Source organism: Cucurbita maxima, unplaced genomic scaffold, assembly GCF_002738345.1.
Source record: "Cucurbita maxima cultivar Rimu unplaced genomic scaffold, Cmax_1.0 Cma_Scf00039, whole genome shotgun sequence".
Classification (NCBI taxonomy): domain Eukaryota; kingdom Viridiplantae; phylum Streptophyta; class Magnoliopsida; order Cucurbitales; family Cucurbitaceae; genus Cucurbita; species Cucurbita maxima.
This window is the reverse complement of record NW_019272055.1, coordinates 1,487,318-1,508,740: the sequence shown is the minus strand read 5'-3', so window position 1 is coordinate 1,508,740 and position 21,423 is coordinate 1,487,318. Positions and strand designations below refer to the sequence as shown.

General features: G+C 37.1%; 1 long non-coding RNA gene across 1 annotated transcript in view; it reads left to right on the top strand.

Moving 5' to 3' along the window:
• LOC111469353 overlaps window positions 1–21,423 on the top strand; it is a 78,494-nt gene that overhangs the window by 33,748 nt on the left and 23,323 nt on the right. The window lies entirely within an intron of this gene.

Sequence of the window (21,423 nt, the reverse complement as noted above, 5' to 3'; positions counted from 1 at the left end):
GAAGAAACTTAGAGGAGATAGAGAATAGCATGATGTTCCAGTGTTCATAGAGCCGAACATGGATACTCCCATAAATACTTTAAACTTGACTCCAAAAAACTAGTTAAGAGGTAGTCGTACTAACCTTAAACGCTTTTAAAGAATTAAAACTAAGAGGAAAGGGTCTAAGCCTATTAGACCGCCAAAATACTAGCCTTGAGCCATCATAAAGTATATTCTCCAACCAACTCGAATAATTCAAGTGGGATGCTAAAATGAAGTGAGGGATCTCCCTTCAATAGTGGACTCCCACTACTTAGCCAATATGGGACAATACATTTTTCTTTTTCTTTTTTTATTTCAAAATTTTGGGTTAACAATGAGATCCGTGGATCAAAATTTGGGTTGGATACCCACCTGCAACTTGATACCAGTCTAGCCCAATTGACGATTCGGCCTAGCTACCTAAATTAAAAAGGGAGTCTAACAGCCTAGTCGTTCGCGACCTAGTCTAGACATATGCGAGGAGTCTAAACCGCACGATGGCCTAACATCCATGCTCGACCGGAGCGATAATCCGTGCCTTCAATGCCACACCTGCCTGAAACTTGATGAGCTTCCAAGTGTGGCTCCTCTTGGCTCGACTTTGCGTCTTGGTTCAACTCGACTTCTTGGCTTAGGTTGCTCGGTACCAGAAAATTATATACCGTTTAGGTTGAGCTAAGAAATTAGTATTACTAACAAAACGAGATGGACGTTCTAATAGAAAATAAATATCGATGATGCTTGGAGCAACTTCGAGGGACAAAATACAAACATACTCAAGTTTAAGGAGAATGTCAACTAAAGCCAACTAAGTAAGTGACCTAACTATCAGTACAATTAGGAATTGATCTTTGTATGATGGCACGATCTCGTGGTTCTCCACGTGTTATATGCTTGAAATATTTAGGAAACGATGTGATTAGGATATGTTTAGGAAACAATATGACTATGATATGTTTATGAAACGATATGACTATGATATGTTTATGAAACGATATGACTATGATATGTTTATGAAACGATATGACTATGATATGTGTATGAAACAATATGAAAGGATAAGTCCATGATATGTCCATGATATGATGCAACTATGAGATGATACGTAAATGTTATGACACGTGTTATGAATTGATGTACTTATTGTTGGATCGGTATGACAACCCTAGAGGGGGGTGAATAGTGTTTTAACAATAAAAGTGTTTAAACGTGATTAATTTTTCTAATGATGATTCTTACAAATAGGTAGAAGATGATAATTATTAGAATAAAATAATTAAGTCAAAACAATAATGAAGTAGAACATGCAATAAATCACCATAATAATTTTGAAATTAAATAGGAAAAAGTTAGAAAATATGACACCGTGGTTTTATAGTGGTTCGGTCAAACTCGACCTACTCCACTCCCCAACGTCTCTTGGAAATTTGAATAAACAACTTTCTCGACTTTTTCCACGGATCAGAGTCAAACCGCTATACCGCTCTTTCTACGAGTTCAAGAGCAAACTCAATCTTTTCACGACACAGGATCAAACCGGTACAAGTATTTGAATTTGTAGTAACGCACCACAATTCTCTCAAAGAGTAGTTTTACAATTTGAAGCACTCACAACTATATTCTCACAATACAATAAAAAAAAATCTCTCTCAAGAATAAGATGAATAAAAATAAAATTGGAAGGTTGGAGAGAGCAACAAACAATGTAGACTTTGAACAAATGAGGATTGGAGGCACAATTCTATCAAAGAGTAGATTTACCATTCCCAAAAGTAGATTTACAATTTGAAATACTCACAACTATATTCTCACAATACAATAAAATAAATTGCTCTCAAGAATAGGATGAATAAAAATAAAATTGGAAGCTTCGAGAGAGCAAAAACAATGGAGACTTTGAATCAATGAGGATGGGAGAATTTATGGAAGTTGTGTATTTAAAATGTGGGGAAGATGAATTTATATAGAGAAGAAAAGTGGCAAAATGTATAAATTAATATTGACCATTGGATTGTGTTAGGAATAATGGAAGGTGGAGATTAAAAGTAAATAAAGAAAATTTTCTAAATTCATTTATTTAATTTTTTAATATAATAATAATAAAAAGTTATAAATAATATAATAATAATAAAAACTATGTTAATAACTAACAAAATTTTAAAATATAATAATATAATAATATAATATAGTAATAATAAAAATCTATTAGATTCAAATTTATATTTGATAAAAATAATTTTATTTAAAAATATAATGATATGAAAAACTTCATCATTTGTTACTCTTCCAAAATTATAAATGTCATACTTTAATATATTTTGATTTGTCTATCATTTTAATTTTGCTGCCACATCATCACGTCGGGTATGTTGTCTCGATTGTAATTTCTTCGTTTTAGCTCTGATTTGAGTAGTTGAAAAGTCATTGAAATTATTATTCTGACCTTATACTGTGGACAGTTCAAAATACTGAAAATAGTTAATAATTAAAACTAAGTTTGTTATCCTCAAAACATCAATCCATTGAAATTAATTAAAATGAGATCAAGGGCCAAAAAGCCAACACTTATGATATGATAAATGTTATGTGGTAACACGTTTGATAATATAGTATATGATGTTACATGATATGTTGATGATATGAGATATGTATGATATGACATGATGCATGATATGAATGATATAAGATAAGACGTGTCAGTATGATGCACAACCCCGATTTATGCATGGAAAGCTATGATGAAAATGATATGATATGAAGAAAAATGAAGAGGGTTGTCATACATGATAATGAATAAAAATGTTGGGACCTCTTGCATCATTGTGTGTTCATGGATTGAGAAAATACCACTATTTTATGATGGTATGGATGCATACACTACGAGCAGGAAAATGATCATTATAGTTATTATAATGCTAAGACTATTGCTATTTCTAATGGGTGTCCAACATCAAAAACTCCGAGAGAATGCTTGCTGAACTATGAAAGGGGTGCAGAAGGTGTGCGAACTGATTGGTGGGTCCATACTCGCACGTGAACCATGTGTAGAACAACAAATACACATTTAATAACTCGTTAAGAATAGTCGCCTAAGGAATATAGACTAATATGATAGGTCTCACTCATGATTGTATATGTTTGCATCTAATCCTACTAGTGGGGTCACTTACCGAGTATTTTTTTCAAATACTCAAGCCACGTGCCACTTATATTTCAGGTAAAAGCAAGACAATCATGTATGGCTGACGACGGCATCACAATTCAAGATCATGGGACGTGCATAGGGTAGCTGTATTTATTTTCTTAGAATTAAGTTAGAATAAGGTGTTTTTAAATTTTAATGCTTATTTATAATAAAGTGTTTTTAAATTTTAATGTTATTTATTTCCTTTATTATTTTATTGTGTCGTTTTAAAGATGTTTTCGAACATGTAAGTCCATGACAGTGTTTTAAGATGAAGTCTATGTTTTATCATGAAGTCTAAACGTTTATTAGTACACATAATGAATGTGTTCAGATGAGGGTAGAGACTCTAAGTTGATAGAAATCTAGGGTCGTTACAATTATATATATAAATTGGGTAAAGTGAGCAGAGATTGAGACGAGGACGGGAATATAGTTCTTATGGTTAATCCCATTAAGTTAACAAAAAAAAAAAAAAAATCTCTCTTCAATCTCTTCCTTGTGTTTAAACGAGAATTTCACGTGGGTTAAAATTTACATCGAGGTATATTTATTTTGATGGGTCAAATCAAAGATAAATCAAACTTATTGGTTTAAGAGCCCAAACAAAAATTGGCCAAAGCCAATCTCCAAAACATACTCTTTAAATGTGTGGGGTTCAATTTTACAAATCTGTGTTAGGGTAATCTAATTTAGGAAAGCTAATTTTAAATATAAACCCTAAACCCTAAACCCTAAAAAATATATTGCACGTACTTATACACATATCTTTCTTTTGTTTTTGAGTTTTAATATATAATTATATACTTAATTAGGTTTGTTTGACCTTAGATTGATGCACACGAAAATGAATAATCAAAATACAAGGAACAAATTAACTTGAGGAGATAGTTTCTTTATACTAAATAACACGTATTAAAAAAATATTAAATTTCAATTAGTTATCGTTAGATATCTATTTTGAATTTAATTATATTAGATTTCAATAATAATATTAAATATATTTATATCTTAATAATTCATTTAATCGTGCAATTCTTTCTTAATAGAAAAATTAAAATGTGTATCATCTAATCTATGTAAATTTTCATCAAAAATAAATTTTTTAAACTAGACTATCTAAAACCAAGTTTGTAAAGTCGAGGACCTGCACTTCAAATACACCACATAAGAACATGTGCAAGATGACCTAATTCTGTCCTTCATTTACCTTAAAACTTGTAGTACATCTCCTATATATCTACTTAACCAATTTTATTTTTTCTTCTAAAAACAGGGTAGTGAATTAATAGAATTTTTTTTTCTATTAATTGAATATAAAAACTATATTCTTTTTCGTCATCCTCATTGATAAATTAATATCTCAATAATCTCTTTAATCCATAATAATTCTTTCTTAATCACCTAATAGTTAGCAACAAGGGAGAGAAAAATGGAAAGAGAACCTTGGCAAAAGAATAGATGACTTTAGTTATAATAATCAAACAAATAAATAAAATAAAATAAACTAATCCATCCCTACACCAATCTCTCACTTCCCTATTCATCTCTACTCCACCAACGCTTGAGATGTATTAAAGTTCCTGCCAAAAAAAAAAAAAAAAAAAAAATAGAACAAAAATGGGAGACAAAATAAAAATATCAAGATTTACTTAAGAAAAAATGAAAATGGTTGTAGTTACAGATTTACCAGTAGAAAAAAGATTTATCGAAAAAACAAAAGAAAAGTTACTGGTGCCTTTAACAAGCCTATCTTTGCTCCTCGTCTATTCGATATCTTTGTCTTGCTTCTGTCTCAATTTGTCTTCAATGGCCACTTCGTGTGGTGTGGTAGATGATGCTCCATTCTCCTCAGTCGTATCATGACTCTTGTCTAGGTCCTCGTGTGGCCGGATGGACACCACTTGAGGGTCGCCACGTGAGGGTCACAACCTACTCTATTCATAGTTAGGTTGTGACATTCTCCCCCACTTAAACTAGTCATCGTCCTCGATGACATACTTGGGCACAACCATGGGTTGTGACATACGTAAAAAAAGATATGGTCATGTTGTTAAGATATATACTATCTTCCTTTTTTTTTTATTCCGATTTTAGGAAATTACAGTCCATTATATCTCATATCTTACCTAAACATTGTTGCAATTATTTAGGTTTGATTAAAAAATAAATACCAATAATTTTATATGATAGTAAATCATGTTAGGTTTGATTAGCAATTAAATGCCAATAGTTTTATATGAGTTACAAGTGATATGAACCACGACCAAGGAATTTCCATACCTCAAGATCCAATTACAAGGACGAGAGCTAAAAAGCTACAACAAACCTTATACAGTTATATTCAAGCTATGATGAGCTCATCAAAGGAAATTCTAGAAGACGCTAGAGACCTCACTTATATGTTGTGCAAAGTTGAGCTTCAAGAAAGAGATGAATTAAATGCACTAAGTTGCATTTAATGAACTCTGCTAAATTTATGAAACTAGTCCAAGGATGAGTCAATAAGCACATTTTATTAATTGCATTATTTAATTATAGTTTAACTATTTGTTTGTCATATTTAAGCTAGTTTTAAATATAGAAGTTAAGGTTATATTGTAACCCACATAAGTTACTATATTCCACCATTAACTCGACATTTTAATATGAAGGTTATGGGTATTTTTCATTTACTAGCCCATTTAATTTGGGAGTTATATATCACCTAGGTTCTGGTTATAAGGGCTATATAAAGTCTTCTTTTCTTTGACAAGACATCATATTTTGGAATTAAGAATAGAATTTCTATTTTAGTTTTGTTAAGAGCTAAACTTTCTTTGCAAATTCTTGTGTTTAGAACTTGCATGTAGAGTCATTCAAGTGGTATTATCAAACCTCTTGTGGAGTGATTCGAATCACGAGTTTAGAAACGAGTTTTCTTTACTCTTGATCTTGATCATCAAGGTAATTCGTTCTATACTTTCCCTTGGGTTGATTTTCCATATCAACAAGTCATAAGATTAGTAGTGAAAGAATGGATTAAAAAATTGCCAATAAAGACAAAATTGAGAAAATAGGGAAATACATAGAAAAAGAAAAAAAAATATGAAATAAGAATAAATTAACAAAATTAAAATATAAAACAATAAAAATGATAGAGCTAGAAAAAACTCCAAATTAAAATAGATATAGTGATAATTTGGTGAACTAATTAAAGGATAGAATTAAAAGATAAGAATGAGTAACCACCCAAGAAACTCCTTCAAATTATTTCCCTTAATAATATCTTCCTTTAATAACAGAAAATAAGATCTTTATTTATATATATATTATATTATATTGTTCCAAGATTTTACTCATGCAAAGTCTTTAACGCTCACATGAATTCTAACACATGAACTATTATAAAATTTAGAGAATTGAACGTGAAATTGATGTTATGTGTTCATATAGGTTGATTTGGATACAAAGGACAAAAATCGAACTTTCATTAAGGATAAATGGATGACATCAGAATAAGCTAATTAGATAAGTGACCTTACAATAGGATAGGCTAGAAATTATGTGAGTTATGATGATGTATGGGCTGTATCATATGATGTCGTATACTAGTATATGATGATGTATGAGTTAAGATGCTTGATGATTGCGTAATATATATAGTTGATGTATGCATACTTGATATGCTTTATGCACTCTATGGCGATATGATGAGTATGATGATTGCATGACGTTTGTCTTAATATGTTGATATTTTTCATATTAAGCATGTTATATGATGATGAGTGTCATATTGCATCATGTCGATAGATCGACATAGGACACAACCCTAAGACATGAAAATGATATTAATACAAATATCCAACGAGCATGTGTTACTTAATGTTACAAAGAGATGAGACTTAGAAGGTTGTGTTAGATCGAGAAGATAGCTCTTAGATAGAAGTTGTCGCCACCACACCTCCCACTTCTTTCGGCATCTTCAAATGATGGGAGGCTCGGTTGCTCACCTAACCATGTTAACCTGTAATTCCAGAAGTCTTGCATTTTCCTCTTCACCAAGTACGTCAAGCAAAGGGTAGTTCAAGATTAGTGGTTTGTGGAGAATTGGTTGTTTACGAAAAAGATACACAATAAAAGGATACGATAATCTTTTTTTATTTTCCAAGACAGAACAAAAAAGACAATATACAGTAAGAGACGATAATATGTAATTTAGAGGGACCTCATGCATATTATATGTTCATAAGCATAGGGATACTTTTGCAAAGACGATGAGTACGGACTTGCACAATATGATGATGATGATGGTGTTCATGGGGAGCATGACACTATCGGATTCTATTGACCTCCGAATGTCGCTATAGATTAGCTTGACCAGAGGGTCCAGGGGGTGTGTGAGCCCACTTGGGATTCACACTTGCACATGTGGATTGTGTGTAGGGAGTACTACACATCCAATTTGTTCGAGAATGAAGATCACCCCTAAAAAATAGAGATAGCTCCCAAGAGTGTGATTGCATGTATTTGCATTTGCATGGTTCCCTATAGTGGGGCCACTTACTGAGTATTGTTCAAAGTACTCAGGTTGGGTGCCACATCATTTTTCAGGTAAGACAAGGCGCACATATACAGAGTAGGGAGGTATCGTGAGCAGAGACTGTGGCACGTGCATAAGATAGACTTATATTTAAATAATTAGTCATAGGTTAGAATAGGTTGTTTTGCATTTTATCATTTAAAATTATCTTTTATTTGTTATTATTTTCTCTAAATTTCATTAATTTGTATTTAAACACATAAAATTATGACTGAGTTTTCTGGAGAAGAGGATGTTTTAAAAGTTTTAGACATTTATACAATAGATGATGTTTTCTTTAAGAGTTATATAAAAGTCGTTACATCACGCATGTACACCAAGAGAGAATACAGAGAATAAAGAAAAGTACATGAGCACTACCTCAGGATTATATATGGTTTAATTTGCTATACATAGCTTTACCAAATATAACTATCTATTATTGTATATAGCTATCAACCTATATAGATTTATGGACGTAGGTTTTTATTATACATAGTTATTTACTATGACAATTTAACTCGTCATTTACTGTATATAGATTTAATAGGTATAAACCATTGACTAAACTATCACTGAGCACTAGGTTCCATAACCTAACATTGCAATTCTGCTGAAAGTTTAATAATCTAATACTGCAATTTTGAACTCGAACCCGCATTTCAAATACACCACATGAAAATATTTGAGATGGATTTCACCTCATCTCTACTTGTCTTTGAAAGACAAGCTCAACTTGGTCCATTCTCCCGATTGGATTGAACCATTCCCAATAAAGAATTTGAGAAATCTTCATGTCTCTTATCTCGTAAGGAGATAAGAACTGGGATATCTAGTTCAAGTTTGAACAATGGTTTTACAGCGGCTTGAACAAGCCGACGTGAAGATAGTTAAATTCTTCACAATGTTGGAGTATAAGGGATTTTGAAAAAAGATTCAGAAATTCCCTCTTACTATGAATTGGGATGTTTTTCTCTGAGAATTTCATGCATGATCTTTGAGTAAGATTGAAGGTTGAGATTTGGTAGATAGTTTTTGGATCTACCTTTGGAATAGTCCAATTTTGGAGCTGATCTTCGATCATGGCAATCTAATATTCTTTATTGACAGTATTTGAGATTGTGAGATTTTCTCCCCTTCTATGTTCATTTGAGCTTTCTTCTTCGTCGGTAGAACATTTGAAATGGTTTGAATTTCTGAGTTTTCTCAGAAATTCATTCATTGGAAGAAGATAGGTAAGAGATAGAGTATAATATTTTTTCTCTGAATTTTTTCACTCTTTACATTGAAGAAGTCCTTTTATAGACTTCAGATTTGAAAATCGTGAACTGGGAGATAAGATCGAATCTTAGCAAGACAGGACCCCTGCAAGATTCATATTTCTAAAAGTAGGAAAAGACCTAAAGCAAACTAATAATTTAAAAGACTAATAATTTACAAGGACGGACTCAGATAATTCACATGTGAGCCTTCTCTTCGTGGCTGACAAGTTGTCAATGTTGTCTCTAATAAAGGTGTCAATTTGTAGATAAGATTTTCTTGAGAATTTTTCATATGACTAAGCACTCGATCTTGACAACGGACTTATTGCGCCTCTCGCGTCTTACCACCTGGAACACAAGGACTATTCGCTTAGCTATCTCATACTCCAAATTCATCTGCTATTTTCTTCTCCTCCTCCTGTTGTCGACATTTTTGTAGCTTAGATTGAGTAACTCCTCTTCCCTCACGAATATTGAGAGGCTGTGATACCATACTTACGCTTAATGATTTTAGCCCTTACAATTTACATGAGCTTTGTCATCCTAGCTTAATTTAATAATTAATGTACAGACATATATTCACATATTCCATATTCATCAATAATTTTGATGAAAGTAGAAACTCCATATTCATAAAAGAAAATGATGAAAGTAGGAAAACAAACATCAATAATAGTAGGTAAACCAAAACCGGAAAGAATAAAGATAAAAGTTATAAAAGCAAAGTGAGAGAATATGTCAGGGGACATATTTTGATTTTTTTTTTTTTTTTTATTACAAATAGTTTAACGACTATTCAGTCTTTTGCAGATGATGACGTTTATAGAGGCGGTTGAGAATCCAAAAATGGATCATTGAGATCATAAATCATGTCTTCTTCTTCTTCCTCTACAATAGAAGGAGAAGATGTCGAGCCGACAGATGCGGCCTCTTGAAGAAGCTTTTGAAAGTCAGCTTCCGAAGTTGTCTGGGCTAATGTAGCGAGTACCTTCGACTTTGAATTAAGAAATTTGGAGGTCTTTTCTTGGATAAATCCTGAAGGTGGCCATTTTCTGATAACCAGACCTTTATCGCTTTGAGATCTGCATGGGTATAAGTGTATTTATCCCACCATTTGATTTTTATAATTTTGAAGACATGTTTTACTTGGTTTTCCTTTTCTTTTATTTGAAAATTCCAGGTTAAAATCCAAGGAATTTGAAAATATAGGCAAAAGCGTATGACTAATGTGTTAAACACTGTCATAAGCCCTATTCTCTAGGACCAAGACCTATTATCAAGGTCTTGCTAATATTTTTAGGCTTGTTAGTTTATCTTTAGGTTTAGCATAAGGCTATATAATGCCATTCTTTCTGTTGTGAAAAATAAGTTTTTGAGTGCAATATTGTATGTCTTGAGTGATTTTTGGTGTTGTGAGTACATTTGTTCCGCTTTCGGCTCACAACAAGTGGTATCAGAGCATTATTGTGGTATTTTGGGGTATTGTGAAAGCTTGGGCCTCATCGACCATTAGACGTGCTCACAATCGTGTTTATTCTCTTGAAATTCAATTTTCAAGAATTGTGTTTTTGAGTTTCATCCAGATTAATTATTGCTAATGGCAGAACCATCACGACGTGGATCGAGAGTGTGGAGTTCCAATCTCGAAGTAGAGAAATTTGATGGAACCAATAATTTTGGTGTTTGGCGAGGCGAAGTTAGCGATTTGCTGGTCATGCAAGACCTCGATGTTTCTCTCCAAAAAGAAATGCCTGAAGACATGACAGAAGCAGAATGGACGAAATTAAATCGACAATCCGTGGAATTATTCGATCCTGTCTTGGCAAGGATCAGAAATATCCATTTATGAAGGTTACCATGGCGAAGGAATTATGGGACAAGCTTGAAGCGAAATATATGAAGAAGAGTGTGGAAAATAAACTCTATTTGAAGAAGAAACTCTTCCATTTTGACTACAAGGAAGGCATCTCAATGCCTGAGCATTTGGATGATTTTAACAAAATCATCACTGATTTGCTCAATCTTGATGTTAAGATTGATGACGAGGACAAGGCGTTGTTGTTACTAAACTCTTTGCCAAAATCATACGAGTTTTTAGTAACGACCCTACTACATGGAATCACTAATATTGATTTTGAAGATGTTTCAAATGCCTTAATAAACGATGAGTCTGGAATGTTTTTGCAGAAAATTGAAAATAATGACGAGGCATTGAAGCAGGTGGAGAAGGTGGTGTTCTCTCCTGATGTGGTTGCTCGTATGGAAGAACCTATTGATCAGGTAAATAATAACTTTGATGTCTTAGAACAGAAAGAGCAAAGTCTTGAGGAGCAAAGCCTTGTAAATGAAAGAGTGGAGGAACCTGAGTCAATCGCCAAGAATAGACCACGAAGGGTAATTCGAAAACGTGCAAGGTTTAATGATACGATAGCATATGCTTTGTCTTTGATTGATGGAGTTCCTAACAGTTACAAAGATGCTATTCAGGGCCCGGATAGCTTACACTGGCAAGAGGTTGTGAATCAGGAGATAGCATCATTGGAGATAAATCAAACTTGGGATTTGGTACAACTTCCAAAAGGTAAGAAGAAAATTGGTTGTAAATGGGTTTTTGCAAAAAAGGAAGACCCTTTTGGTATACGTTATAAGGCTCGACTTGTGGCTAAAGACTACGCACAAAAAGAAGGTATTGATTACAATGAAATTTTCTCACCTGTGGTATAACATTCATTGTAATCAATACCTTCTTTTTGTGCGTAGCCTTTAGCCACAAGTCGAGCCTTATAACGTATACCAAAAGGGTCTTTCTTTTTTGCAAAAACCCATTTACAACCAATTTTCTTCTTACCTTTTGGAAGTTGTACCAAATCCCAAGTTTGATTTATCTCCAATGATGCTATCTCCAGATTCACAGCCTCTTGCCAGTGTAAGCTATCCGGGCTCTGAATAGCATCTTTGTAACTGTTAGAAACTCCATCAATCAAAGAGAAAGCATATGCTATCGTATCATTAAACTTTGCAGGTTTTCGAATTACCCTTCGTGGTCTATTCTTGGCGATTGACTCAGGTTCCTCCACTCTTTCATTTACAAGGCTTTGCTCCTCAAGACTTTGCTATTGTATGTCTTGAGTGATTTTGGTGTTGTGAGTGTTGTATTGTTCGGTGAGAGGAAATTGGTTGGAAGAAAAATGCGTAAAAAAGGAGAGAGAGGATAACCTGATTTTCGAGAATGTGCAGATCGAGGGCTCATCAAAATTGATTACATCCGAAAAGAGGAACAACTTGGAGACATCTTCACCAAGTCCCTGGCGCGGGTGAAATATGAAGAATTACGCTCAAAGATCGGAGTTCAAATAGTAAGGTAGATATACTACAGGTTTTAGGAGGAGATTGTTAGATAAAACCTGAGTTTTTATAGCTTTTCCTTATTCACAATTTCAGAAAATCTCCGTTTGACCATTTGACAAATCACGTCGAATGTATACCAAAATTTTAGACCGAAATTTTGTAGGGAGTGGCACAGATTTAGTTGGCCACTCTCCAGCCATATTTAGAATAATTTATATTTTAAACAGGAGATTTGTTCGGAATAAACAATAACCTGATTTTGAACGCAGTCAAAATTCAGTTATCCTCTCTCTCCTTTTTTACGCATTTTTTCTTCCAACCAATTTCCTCTCATCGAACAATACAACAAATTGTTAGATAAAACCTGAGTTTTTATAGCTTTTCCTTATTCACACGATTTCAGAAAATCTCTGTTTGACCATTTGACAAATCAGGTCGAATGGATCACCAAAATTTTAGACGAAAATTTTGTAGGGAGTGGCATAGATTTAGTTGGCCACTCTCCAGCAATATTTAGTATAATTGAGCAATATTTAGTATAATTTATATTTTAAAGAGGAGATTTGTTCAGAATAAACAATAACCTGATTTTGAACGCAGTCAGAATTCCTTATTTTGAACGCATTCAGAATTCAGTTACAACAAGTGGTATCAGAGCCAGGTTGAAGATCGGTGTATATCATTGCAGAGGAGCCAACCTATCAACAAACAAGTTGAATAACTCAAGTGGTTAGAGCTTTGACCTAACATCACACAAGTCTCAGGTTCGAGTAGAAGAAAATGCAAAGTGTAAAAACACACACATCGTGGGCCCTATCTCGAGCAGGCTCACTCACTCCTCCACGCTGTTGCCGTGTGCCGACATCTCCATCACCGCCATGGCCATGAAGAGGCTGACGCCGTAATGACAGGCGTCAAAGTTATCGTTGAGCGAGTGATCAGGGAGACAACGACTGCAGTCGTTCAGTATTCCCCTATATTGACAAAGTCCAACTATAACGAGTGGACCTTGTTGATGCGCGTCAACCTACAGGAACACAAGGGTTATGTATGGCATGCTGTCGTGCCAGAGGAAGGAGAAACGATTGAGTTATCGGGAGGATCGGCTGGCGTTCGCCGCCATATTTACGATCTGTGCCCCCAGAGAGAGTACAGCGAGTGCAGGAATCCCCAACATCAAGCAGCTACGAAAAGGAGCTCTCGGAGATCCAATCCACTTTAAGGACCGCACCTGAACTGAATTCTTTCTGGTTAAAGAATCTCTTTCTAGTTGCTCTTGGAATATCAATCGAATCGCTTTTTCGAGAAATACGAGACATCTAAGTCATACAAGTAAAGAGATATATTCATTGATAAGAAAAATAAAAAATGGGAACAGTGATTGCGGTGAATCCGTCGATGATTTTGCGATTTTAATCGAGACATTGCTTGACGTGAACGACCTAACGGTGGAAGAGGTGACCGGAAAACTGCGTAACGTCGAGCAGCGAAAGAAAAATAACCAAAAACCATGGCAGGCCGATCTGCTCAAACTGTGGGAAGAGAGGACACCAAAGCAGAAATTGCTGAAGCAAGCTTAGGAACAAGGAAAAGGCCCATGTGGCTCAATTCGAGGAGGACGAGCCAGCTCTCTTCATGGTAACTGCATGTGTCCCCATGGTCGATTCCAAATCCACGGAGATGGAGGTAATCGACGACGATGTTGAACTCGAGAAAGAGCTCCAGCTAGGCGTAGCAAAGGTGGCACCAGCTAGGAAGCCAATTTAACTGGAGGAGGAGTGAGTGTTCGCTCAGATCAGCCAGCGAGACGAGCAACACAAGGACCGACGATGGATCCTAGACACAGGGGCAACAAACCATATGACCGGGGCTAGATCTGCGTTCTCCGAGCTCGACTCCGGGATCCGCGGGACGGTGAAATTCGCCGCCAAGACTGAAGAGGTATCTTGGAGGTGGCACGCAAGGTACGGGCATTTAAACTTTCCTGCTCTAGAAAAACTACAGAAGAAGGAGTTGGTGCACGGTTTGCCAGCAATCAAAGGCGTGAACAAGCTGTGCGACGGGTGTCTCATCGGCAAACAGAGGCGCACACCCTTTCCGTCTCGAACATCCTATCGAGCCGATGAGCCGTTGGAGCTTGTACACGGCGATATCTGCAGGCCTATCAAGTCGGCGACCCCAGGCGGTAAGAGTCTCTTCCTTCTGTTAGTCGATGACAAAAGCCGTTTCATGTGGCTGACCCTGCTGCAAGCGAAAAGTGAGGCGGCAGAGGTGGTTAAGTACATTAAAGCGCGAGCGGAGGTCGAATGTGAGAAGAAAATGCGAGTGCTGCTCACAGACCGAGGCGGAGACTTCACCTCGACAAGTTTTGGTAAGTACTGTGACGAAATCGGCATACAACGGCACCTAATGGCGCCCTACTCCCTCCAACAGAACGGAGTGGTGGAGCGCCAGAATCAGACCATCGTCGGGATAGCAAGGTCATTGTTGGTGACGGCCGGGATGCCTGGGAGATTCTGGGGAGAGACAGTAATGACGGCCGTCTATCTCCTCAATCGGTCACCAACCCGAAGCCGTGACGGGAAGACGCCATATGAGGCCTGGTACAACAAAAAACCAGCGGTACATCATTTTCACGTGTTCGGCTGCGTCGCATACATGAAGGTAACACGTCCCCACCTCGCCAAGCTCGATCCCAGGGGGCTGAAGGTCGTCTTCATCGGCTATGAACCCGGGAGCAAGGCGTACAGACTATATGATCCTGTAGGGGGGCGAGCTCACGTGTCTCGCGACGTCGTCTTCGACGAAAGCACCTTCTGGCAGTGGAATGACGTGATCGAGGCAGACCATAATCCAAATCAATTTACGGTGAAGTACCTCGTCACCGAGCCAGAAGAAGGAGGAGCCCAGCATCAGCAGCCGTCACTGCCGCCAGTAGGTGCAACCCCTGAACTAGTGGAATTCGCAACACCACGGACTGTGGATTCGACGCTGGATGCCGATCACGATACTGATCTGAGGCCAGGTACCGGAGGATGGACGACCTAGTAGGAGGAGGTGAACCACCTGGACTGGCAGTGCGCGAGCTCGAAGAAGTGGCCGAACTACATGCCATCAGTGCAGATGAACCGAACACCTTCGCCGAAGCAGAAAAGAACCCGTGCTGGCTGAAGGCAATGCAGGAGGAGATGACATCCATCACCGAAAACCAGACGTGAAGTCTGGAGGATATGCCGCAGGGACACCAAGCCATAGGGCTCAAATGGGTCTTCAAACTGAAGCACAATGAAAAAGGAGAAGTTGTGAAGCACAAGGCCCGTCTGGTGGCGAAGGGCTACGTCCAGAAGCAAGGAGTGGACTTCGAAGAGGTATTTGCGCCAGTGGCAAGATTAGAATCCGTTCGTTTCTTGCTGGCAATTGCAGCACATTACTCTTGGGAGGTTCACCATATGGACTTAAAGTCTGCTTTCCTTAACGGAGAGCTGAAGGAGACTGTTTATGTCTGACAACCACCTGGCTTCCTGGACAACAACAACCCTAATAAAGTATTGCGCCTGCACAAGGCACTTTACGGGCTTCGATAAGCTCCACGAGCCTAGAACGCGAAGCTCGATAGTACCTTACTGTCACTGAAATTCAAACGTTGCGCCTCTGAGCATGGCATGTACACGCACGACCATGACAAGAAGCGACTAATCGTGGGAGTGTACGTCGACGACCTCATAATCACTGGAGGTGACATGGAAGTCCTCGAAAGGTTCAAGAAGGAGATGTCGAAAAACTTCGAGATGAGCGATCTCGGCGTGCTCAGCTACTATCTCGGCATCGAAGTGCAACAGAATTCTACCGGCATCTCCATCTGCCAAAGTGCATACGCAAAGAAGCTGTTGGACACAACTGGACTTGTGGACAGTAATCGTACAAGGACGCCAATGGAGGCCCGACTCCAACTAAGGAAGGCCGGCACTACGACGACAGTCGACTCCACCAATTACCGCAGCATTGTCGGGAGTCTGCGCTATCTGGTAAACTCTCGTCCTGATCTTGCTTATTCTGTTGGATATGTGAGCTGGTTTATGGAAGCACCTAAGGAGGAACATTTAGTGGCTGTCAAGCGCATCCTGCGCTATGTAGCCGAAACCAGAGGCTGGGGTGTAAGATACTGCGCAGGGAGCGGAAAGGAGAAACTCAAGCTAGTCGGCTACAGTGATAGTGACATGGCCGGTGACGTTGATGATCGTAAGAGCACTAGCGGAATGATCTACTTTCTCTCAGGCGGCGCAATCTGCTAGCAATCAACAAAACAGAAGGTAGTTGCTTTGTCTTCCTGCGAAGCAGAATACATCGCCGCTTCGATGGCAGCAACACAAGGGATCTGGCTTGCGCGACTAATGGAAGAAGTCATCGGGAGAGAAAGTGATCCACCAATGCTATACGTAGACAACAAAGCTACGATCTCCCTGATCAAAAATCCAGTTTTGCATGAACGAAGCAAGCACATAGAATCAGATTCCACTACATTCGAGAATGTGCAGATCGAGGGCTCATCAAAATTGATTACATCCGAATAGAGGAACAACTTGGAGACATCTTCACCAAGTCCCTGGCGCGGGTGAAATTTGAAGAACTACGCTCAAAGATCGGAGTTCAAATAGTAAGGTAGATATACTACATGTTTCAGGAGGAGATTGTTAGATAAAACCTGAGTTTTTATAGCTTTTCCTTATTCACACGATTTCAGAAAATCTCCGTTTGACCATTTGACAAATCACGCCGCACCAAAATTTTAGACGGAAATTTTGTAGGGAGTGGCACAGATTTAGTTGGCCAATCTCCAGCCATATTTAGAATAATTTATATTTTAAATAGAAGATTTGTTCCGAATAAACAATAACCTGATTTTGAATGCAGTTAGAATTCAGTTATCCTCCCTCTCCTTTTTTACGCATTTTTCTTCCAACCAATTTCCTCTCACCGAACCATTCAACCTGGCTCTGATACCACTTGTTGTATTGTTCGGTGAGAGGAAATTGGTTGGAAGAAAAATGTGTAAAAAAGGAGAGAGAGGATAACTGCATTCTGACTGCGTCCAAAATCAGGTTATTGTTTATTCGGAACGAATCTCCTATTTAAAATATAATTTATTCTAAATATGGCTCGAGAGTGGCCAACTAAATCTGTGCCACTCCCTACAAAATTTCCGTCTAAAATTTGGGTGATCCATTCGTGATTTGTCAAATGGTCAAACGGAGATTTTCTGAAATCGTGTGAATAAGGAAAAGCTATAAAAACTCAGGTTTTATCCAACAGTGAGTACATTTGTTCCGCTTTCGGCTCACAACATAATGGAAATGGAGTTTTGAATATATTTTGAATAAAGTAGTGGAACGATTCTTGTATACTGGAAATATATCTTTGGCTGAGCCAAAGATTTTCCACCATTTGATGAACCAAAATGGGTAATGAATTTTATGAGTATTCTGAAAGAATTGAATAAACAATGAGTGCTCGTAATTTTGATACCAAATGACATTGAACCATGCCATCTGATAATCTATGTATGAGTAAGAATGAGGAACAAAAGGTTTTGAAAAAGTCTTCTCCGTGTATGGGTCTTGATTCCAATACGTCGGGTTTATGACTTTGAAAATTTTCAATTTTGAATACGCGATTTTCGAAGGGTCATCGCGACTCGGAATATGAGTAATTTCAACGGACTTTGTGTCGACTAGAATGAATTCATAAAACCTTCTGGTTTTATGAAGATCTTCTGGGATATAAAAGAATCCCGATGGATAGGCTTTCTTGACGACCTCGCTGATTTTTGTGTCGCCGTATGCTGGTTCTACCAGAGCTTCTGGTATAGACACAGATTTTTGAAAATAGGTCATGATTTCAGGAATTGGAGAAAATCGAATGGGAACAAATGCGTCCGAGTAGGTCGAGGGGATAGAAGGTCCCTTTGAAGTGGAAGAGACAGTAGGTCTCGATGGAGTAACGACAGATGGCCGTGTTGAAGAGGCAGAAGGCCTCATCGGAGTGATAACCTCCGCCTATTTTTTAGAAAGTCTTGTTTTAGATCTGGTCACCAATGTGAAACCAGCATCCATCACATAGCTGTCGGATGTCATTGGAGTAGGGGTGTTTGAAGAAGCAGTGGGCTTCTTTCTTTTCTCTATCGTTTTCTTTCCGGTCATCTCTCGATGGAAGAGTGGCTAGGGAGAGTTTTTCTTTGAGAGTAAGAACTCTCTTGAGAGGTAGGCAGATAAAATGGCTTGCCATATAGCAAAAATCTATTTAGATACAAGATTCTTGACATCTTTTTCTAAAACAAATTTAGATGCCCTAGAATCTGTTTTGATAACGATGTTTTTGTTAACTAAATCACTTTGAAATTTTTGTACACAAAGTACAATTGAAAGTATTTCTTTCTTTATTGTTGAGTAATTTTTTTTAGTAGAATTCCATATTCCCGAATGGAATCGGACAATGGATTCTTTCTTGTCAAGGGACTGTTTCAGGATTCCTCCATATCCGATGCGTCGGTCTCCACTATGAAACCAGCCCTTTGGTTTATCAGGGATAAACACAGAATTGATTTGACAGGAGATTTGATTTTTTGGACTGTTTTGGTGTGTTCTTCAGTCCACGGCTTGGGATTCTTTTTTAGCCTTTCAAAGAGTGGTTTGCAAATGGGTCTGATATTTTGGAGGAAATCAAACACATAGATGAGACATCCTAAAAATCTTTGTAGTTGGGTTTTATCCGTGATTTGGTCTAGAAAATTTGAGGCAAACTCGATGGACCTTTGGATGGGTTTAATTAACCCCAAATGAATTTCAAATCCAAGAAAACGGATTTTTGTCTGAAAAAGTTTTATTTTCGGTTTAGATACAACTAAACCGTTTCTTATGACTATGGCCAAAAATGTTTGAAGATGTTTAAAATGTTGATCGATGCTTTGAGAGAAAATCAGAACATTGTCAATATAGACAATTGAAAAATCTTGAAAAGGATTGAAGATATCATTCATAATTTTTTGAAATTCGGATGGAGCGTTTTTTTATCCCAAATGGCATAACGTTCCACTCGTATTGTCCGAAAGGGACGTTGAAGGTCGTTTTATACTTGTCTTTTTCTGAAATCTGGATTTGCCAATACCCCGATTTCATATCAAATTTTGAAAATACTTTCGCATTTGAAATTCTTTACATTAAATCTGATTTATTTGGAATTGGATATCTAATCCATTCCAAAACCTTATTTAAAGGTTTGTAGTTTATTACCTGTAGTAGAACTCCACGCTCCTTCTCTGCCTGGTTGTTGACGTAAGAAGCTGCACATGACTAGGGGATCTTTGATGGCCTAATAAGATCTTTCTGCAGAAGATCATTAATTTTTTCTTTGCAGAATGTTAGTAATTCTTTATTCATTTGAATAGGTCGGGCCTTCATAGGAGTATTTTTCTCCTCGAAAGTTTTGATATAAGGAAGATTAACTATGTGTTGCTTCCTATTCCAAAAGGCATTAGGGACAGTTGTTTCCCTTTCTATTTGAGCTTGTAATGTTTTGATTTTAGAATGGGCGATCTTGCTTTGAAACTGTTCTTCTATTCTCTTGAATGAAATTTCTTCCTTCAGAAAAGACATTTGTTTTTCTTTATAATTCAATACATTTATTGATTGAATAATTGTATTGTTTTGAAGGTTATTTATTTAATTAATCCTTGTAGGGGAAAGGAAATTAAATTTTATCTTCTTTACTAAGGCTTTTGACTCTAACCCTTTTTCAGTTATTTTAAAAGGGTATAATTGAGTAATGAAAGAAGTACCTAGGATTAGTTCATGTCCTAAGTCCTTTACTAAGAGGAAGGAATTTACGAAGCAAATTCCGTCATACAAACATGGACTTTTGATAGTTTGTAATTGATTTTGAGTTTGTTGTTGTTTGCACCTCTAAGGCCTTCGGTAGTTTTTTCAAAATACTTAGTAGGTATTAGGCCTTCTTGAATACAATTTTGATCGGCTCTAGTATCTATGAGAGCCTTTAGTGTAATTTTGAAATCATAAATTTTTAAGGTAACAAGAGCGTACCATTTTTTATATTGAGAAGTGGTAATGGCTCCAACGAAGGAACTTTGAAAATCATCTTCGTCCAGGTTTGGTTGCGTCATTTTCTTTTGTTCGGGCAGCCTTCCCTGAAGGTTGAGAATTTCTTGGCGAAGCATATAGGATTCTGACCTGGTTTCACATCTTAATACCTGTACTTCTTGTTTGAGATTATTAATCTCTCTTTGTAGGTCTTGAGTAGTGAGTTCTCTCGGTTTTTCAAACCTTTGGAGAACTGATTGAAGTCTGTAGGGATTTCTTGCTTCTTTTTTAGGTGGTTTAGAGATTGTCATAGCATCTCTAAGTCGTTGAGCAATTTTATGTTGAATTTCTGGATCTTGAATTTTTTCTACCACCTCAAGTAGAATTTCTTGATCCTTTGTAAGGACGTTTATGCATCCTTCGCACGTTCTTCTTCCTTCTTGTTCTGATTCGTATTCTATGCTAGAATATGAATCGGATTCTTCTTGGAGTTCGAGGATTTCTCCCTCGCTTGATTGTTCTGAGTCGGTTAGAGTTAGTCGTAGTAGCTGATTTTTCAGCTCTTGATCCATAACCAACTCGTTGATCTTTCCTCTGATTGGACACTTGTTAGCATAATGTCCTTCTTCTCGACATTTGAAGCAAGTTTGCTTTTTCTTTCCTTTATGAGTTTTTGTGGGAGCGTACCTTTTCTTAGAATACGTTGGCTTTTGAGGTTGTACAGGCTTAATTCGATACTTTTCTCTAGGCCTGTACACATTATAAGGCTTTGGATGCGTCCTAACCTTTTTCCTTCTGCAGGTTGAGGGGGCTTCTATTCCCTTGATCGCAAAATCTTCCAAGCTCTTTTCTTTTTGATATCGAAGAATTGAGCCTATTTTAGATCTTTGACTCATTACAAAGTCTGAGTCCTTCTATGATGAAGGATGCTATTGATCCGTATGACAAAGTTTG